Genomic DNA, 6,000 nt, shown 5'->3' with positions numbered 1-6,000 from the left:
TGAACTGATATTATGGGGTGCCCTGAAACCCCCTCAACTTTTATACATATGTACCTCAAAAGTTCAGGGAATTTCAAACAAATGGATCTGTCATTCACAGATTTCAGAAAAAGAAAGAAAAAGCTATATCCTTTCATGCAAGGATCTGAGAAACATTTCATGAAGCTCTTCCAAAGATCAGGATGGATGGAGCGCTAGTTAGCTCTTCTTCTTCCTCTGTTTGACTCTTGTTTGTCCTTCTCTCCTATTTCCAGGGGCCAGGGCATAGCACAATTCAGCAGGAACGTATGGTCTCTGCTCTGGCAAGAAATTGCTCACATGCTGAAGATATTTTAGGACCACTGATGGGTACCAAAAAGAAACAGGGAAAAATGTGGATGAGTCTTGTAAGTACTGGTCCAGTGGGTCCAGGTATGAGTGATTTATTGGCCTAGAAGCACTTAGAAACTGTTTTTGATAGATGACTTTCTTCAGTTTGCATGTAACAAACATCTATAGCAGTGTTACTCAAAGGGTCATCTACAGACCAGTAATATGGATTTCACCCAGGAGCATATTAGAAATAAAACTTTAAAGTCTCATCCAGTGTACTGAATCAGAATCTGTATTTATCAAGATCCCACATAATTTGTGTCGTATTTAAGTTTAAGAAACACTAGCCTACAGTAACTAAAGTGGAGATGGCTTAAAAAAATACCAAGGGAGGAGCCAGAAGGCTCAAGGAAATGAAAACGACTCTCTTGAGAGGAAACAGAAAACAGCTCCTTTGTTAAAGTTGCTATTAATAGAAAAGTGTTGGTGAGGGCATACTGGAATCTTTAAAATCCTTGGTGGAGGCACTCTTCTTCATGCCAAGGTTAAGTGCAGGAGATAAACCTATTGACTGGACTGCCTGGTTTTGAACGGGAGATGGTGGACTCTGGAATGGCAGAGGCAAGGCAGCAGCACCCCCTGCAGAGACAAGATGGATTAATGACTATAATGGATCACAGGGGCCAAATGGTAATTAGATTACTAGAACCTGCAGCGATTTGTAAAAATGATTAATAGATCCTGATGTTTTGAAGAGTGAGAAAGATAGAAATCTACATAGGTATTATTTAACTTGAATAACTAGGAAAAAAGACATGATGGCTAGTGAGCAGAAAGCAGACATTAAAGATTATGGTGAAAAATATCAACCCCTGGATCAATTTTTAAATATAAGTTCCTCTGCCTCAGAGCCTACTGACCTATGGGAAAGCTGAGGTGCTGGAGGAAAATCTTTGCATTGCATTGTATGAAAGTGAAATATCCAAATTCTTTGAACACTATTGGACAAGATGTCTACAGTGCCATTGATATCAGGGGATTGAAAGTGCCACCATGGTTTTCTAGATGGAATGAGGGTTTCAGAGCTGTCTCAAGTTCATTATATAGTGGGTCTAATATATTCAGGGAATAAAGCTGTGGGTATTTTCTAGTACCTAAGCCTATAATTGCCATAGGTATACCTTAGAGTTTGAAGAAGCATTTCATTGATTCCCTGAACTGTAGAGTAAGGCAGGTTTTGGCAGAAAGGCTCAAGTGGAAGACCCTAAAATTGGTCCCTGCAGCCCCTTGGGAGGATGATAAAATGGAAACAAAACTGTATCCCAGACGAATTGTATGATTAACACCACCGTAGAAGTTTTAAAAGATATAGAGCTATACATCCCCATCAGATTCTCATTCAAACCCCAAAGCTGTGTATGAGAGGGGTGGTGAGGTAAACTCACAACATTTTTTCATTGTGTAACTGGGAAATTTGGGACAGTTAACACCAATGATGCCACCCTTAACCCAGGGAAGGTGAAGCTGCTTTTATCTCACTGGATAGTTCATTAGTATCTCATACCCAAGGTGTCAAATAGAAACCCTTCTGAGAACCAGCCGGAAAGAACTGGACATAGGGGAGTAGGCAGTGCCAGTGGGAGGATGAGGGTTTATCAGAGATTGTTTTCCCTCCATGTCTGTTTGCTCTCTAGAGGGACCATTAAAAAGAGATTGTTTTCAATGCTCAAAAGTGATTCATAATTCAGGGGCCTGAGGGGAGAAGAGAAGCCCAACTACAGTTTAATCAAGTTAGTGGGCATTTTATCCAAATTGCTGAGTGGGAAATTTTTTATTTATCAGTATTTATTTATTAATTTGGCCGTGCTGGGTCTTAGTTGCAACATGTGGGATCTTTCGTTATGGCTCACGGGTTTCTCTCTAGCTGTGAGGAGCAGGCTCCAGAGCACGTGGGCTCAGTAGGTGTGATGTGTGGGCTGAGCTGCCCAGAAGCACGCGGGATCTTAGTTCTCCAAGCAGGCATTGAACCTGCATCCCCTGCATTGGAAGGGAAAGTGGGTTCTTAACAACTGGACCATAAAGAAGGCTGAGCGTTGAAGAACTGATGCTTTTGAACTGTGGTGTTGGAGAAGACTCTTGAGAGTCCCTTGGACTGCAAGGAGATCCAACCGGTCCACCCTAAAGGAAATTAGTCCTGAATATTCATTCAAAGGACTGATGCTGAAGCTGAAGCTCCAATACTTTGGCCCACATGCTCTGGAGCCCTCTCATCACAACTAGAGAGAAACCTGTGAGCCACAAAGAAAGATCCCACATGTTGCAACTAAGACCCAACACGGCCACATAAATAAATATTGATAAATAGAAAATTTGCCGAACTGTTGTTCCCACTCAGCAATTTGGATAAAATGCCCACTAACTTGATTAAATGATAGTTGGGCTTATCTTCTCCCCTAGCTAATTATTTATGAGACAAAGAATGGGAATTTGAAGGGTCTACACCTAGCCCTTTCATAGGTACACAAGAGAGTCATCCAAAGTCTTATGTAAGTCATGTGGGAGAGAATTATTCATTGTGATAAGATTTTCCCAAAGCTCAAAAAGATGGAGGAGACTTCTTGACCCTTGTTGTTTACCAGAAGTACAGGGTTCAAAGTTCAACACTGCCAGTGGGCAACTCAGCAAACACACCTTTCAGTTGTCTTTTCCTCTTCTGTTGTTACAGGTTCATGGAATCTTTTTTTTTCTTCCAGGCTTTGTTTTGTGATAAAACAGCAAACTTTACTCTAAATGAAGAGTCAGTGTTAGATTAGTCTTCTAATCCAATCAATGCTAGATTAGTCTTCAGGACACCTCAGTTCAGTTCAGTCGCTCAGTGGTGCCCCACTCTCTGCAGCCCCATGGACTGCAGAACGCAAGTCTTCCCTGTCCATGACCAACTCCCGGAGCTTGCTCACGTCCACTGAGTCGGTGATGCCATCCAACCAACTCATCCCCTGTCATCCCGTTCTCCTCCTGCACTTATAAAAAGAAGACAGCTCTCATAGACAATAGTGAATTAATGGGTAAGACACATTCCAATAAATATAAAAACTGATGATGGGCTGAATTTGGCTAAAATGATACAGTCTTCTGACAGTACAGGGGTAAAAGAATATTCAGTTCCTTTAACATGCTGCTTTGCTTCATGCTTCTAGTTTTATTCACATATCTAGTCCTCTAAAATAAAATAATTATAATAAATAAAATGTTTTGATTTGATGAGCTAAAAAATTTCTTTTAGAAAATCATCAAAGATCCAATTAAGAATCATCTCTGAAATAAAGGCTTGTCAGCACCATACATGTTTTCAGGGGACTTCATCACTATGTTCCTTATTCACCTGCTTTACCTTATAATCACTTCTTTTAATGCATATAATACTTTATTGGCCATCTGCATATCACTACTGTTTTAAAGAATGTAAGTTCCTTCAGTGAAGGCAGATTTTATCTTTTAAATTCAGCTCTTATTATGAGCTTTTGAAACTGTTTTGTTTGTGGAAATATTGAATAAACAAATAAATGAATAAAGTTGCATCATGCTTTTCTAGAAGCAGGGTCTCCCCAGTTTGCATTTTTAAAGAAAAAAGTTGCTTCCTTTGAGACTCAGACAACAAGAGACAAACAAAAACAAGAATGTTTGCCTGTGATTTTATCTTTTTTCTTTTGCTAGATAATCTCACTAAAATTTGAAACTACAGGGTGCTTCATTAAGAGAGACAATCAGATTTATCACTACAATTTTGAGAGAAAACATGGAGATAATCTGAAAGCATTTTCTTTTTAATACATATTGCTCTTTCCAAATAAATAGCTGATTAAAAAAGGATTCTTAAAATCAGTGAAGAACATATGGTAACATATTATCTTCATCATATTAAGATCACAACTTTAAGGCTATCTTTTTAAAAAAGAAAATGCTGCTGATAGGATTTTTACCCTTTTTCAATAGTGTTTTCTGCTTGCATCCAATACTTCCATCATAAGATTCTCTACTTTATTCCTATGTTACAAAGAAGTTTCTGTGATTATATTTACACATTGACTTTGGTACAATGCATACTGAATAGTGTCATCACTAACAAATTAAAAAGAAAACTAAACTGAAACTACGATTACCTTATAATATTAGCATGGCTTATAATGTCTAATTTTGCATTTACTTTAGTGATGAAATATCTCACATTTTCTTTTTTGCCTTTTGTCTGCCAGATGTATCAACCTCCAATATCATGCTGGTACTTTTTCACTGCAGTTAGGTCATAACTGTCATTAGCCAAGAAATCCTGGGGAAAAAGTAAAACATATCTGGGGAAAACTAAAAAAGTAACCAAAACCTCTGTCAAAATATTCAGGTTTGTAACAGGTAGTAGTTCTTATGAAAACAGATTCCAGAAGAGGGAGAAAAAAAAGTCAAACACTGAATGACTAGTGTGAATATTGCAAAGTGAACCAAAAAGCCACAGATGTTTCCAGGTTTATGTCTGAAAATCTGGAAAGATGAATGATTTATATATTTTCATTTTTATGATGGGGAGAGTGAAGTGAATTGTTCTGTAAGTAACACGTCATGAGTTGTTGGAACATATGTTGGAAAGCTCAGTGACTTGGATGCTGAAATTGGCCATTCTGCTTTTGTTTCTAGTTCATAGATTATTTTTTTCCTGCTTTAATGCAATTTTTATTATTTTTGGGCGAAAATGGAGAGCTGACAGATAACTTTGACTACCTAAAGTGTTGAGAAGAAATTTAAGAAGTTTTCTTAGTTGAAAATATTAGGCATATAGCAAAAATTGTTAATAGCATATTATTCTATTTAAAAAGATGCTTTTGGAAAATTTATTTGAAATAGTTCTAACGAAAGGCAAATAGAATACAATGAAAATTCTTCATATTTTCCTCTTTTCTGTATCCATATTCTATAATTTTTTAACAGTATTTTTTAAAGCTTATTGATTTATTTTTGATTGTGCTGGGTTTTGTTGCTGTTTGGGCTTTTCTCTAGCTGTGGTGAGTAGGGGCTATTCTCAGTTGATTTCCCCGGGCGTCTCAGTGTGGTGGCTTCTCTTGCTGCAGATCGCGGGCTCTCGGGTGTGTGGGCTTTAGTAGTTGCAGCTCCCAGGCTTAACAGTTGTGACTCCAGGGTTTAGTTTGCCCCAAGGCATGTGGAATCCTCCCAGATCAGGGATTGAACCCCCGTCTCTCTCCTGCATTCTCAGGCAAATTCTTCACCACTGAGCCACCAGAGAAACCCCATGTTCTACAATCTTAAAAAAAAATCTTAAACTCACATTCCTGACAATTGCTATATCAGAATATGGTGTTGAATGTATTCATTGTGAATCACATCATTGACCAGTAAGTATTATTGAAATCTGCCATCATTTAAGTGATTAATATTGCTTTGAATATGATTCAAAAGGTGCTTATATTAATTTGATATATTCATCTAAATTTTAGATTTGCTTGTTCCTACGTTTCTTATTTATACTTTTCCTTCCTTGTCTCTTTACTTCAGACTCAGGAAACCACAAGATGGGTCAGCTGTTTACATCATCCCTGCCCAGTTCTTTCAAACATACCTGAAAACATCACTTCTGAATCAATCTTTAAAATGAATAATAACCCGAACATCCAGTTTAATATT

At 37.8% G+C, this 6,000-nt stretch overlaps 1 long non-coding RNA gene across 1 annotated transcript in view; it reads right to left on the bottom strand.

Annotated features, from left to right (window-relative positions):
• Positions 1–740: 740 nt before the first annotated feature.
• LOC145512143 (uncharacterized) overlaps positions 741–6,000 on the bottom strand; it is a 65,537-nt gene continuing 60,277 nt past the window's right edge. Inside the window, exons 3-5 of the long non-coding RNA XR_014058329.1 lie at positions 4,538–4,639; positions 3,004–3,327; positions 741–951 (exon numbers count right to left, since the gene is read on the bottom strand). This is a non-coding gene — a long non-coding RNA (uncharacterized LOC145512143). The remainder of the gene's footprint in view (positions 952–3,003; positions 3,328–4,537; positions 4,640–6,000) is intronic.

Source organism: Giraffa tippelskirchi, chromosome 7, assembly GCF_054371585.1.
Source record: "Giraffa tippelskirchi isolate mGirTip1 chromosome 7, T2T-mGirTip1v1.2.pri, whole genome shotgun sequence".
Lineage (NCBI taxonomy): Eukaryota > Metazoa > Chordata > Mammalia > Artiodactyla > Giraffidae > Giraffa > Giraffa tippelskirchi.
Note: the sequence above shows the minus strand (reverse complement) of the source record. Positions and strands in the feature narration are given on the sequence as shown.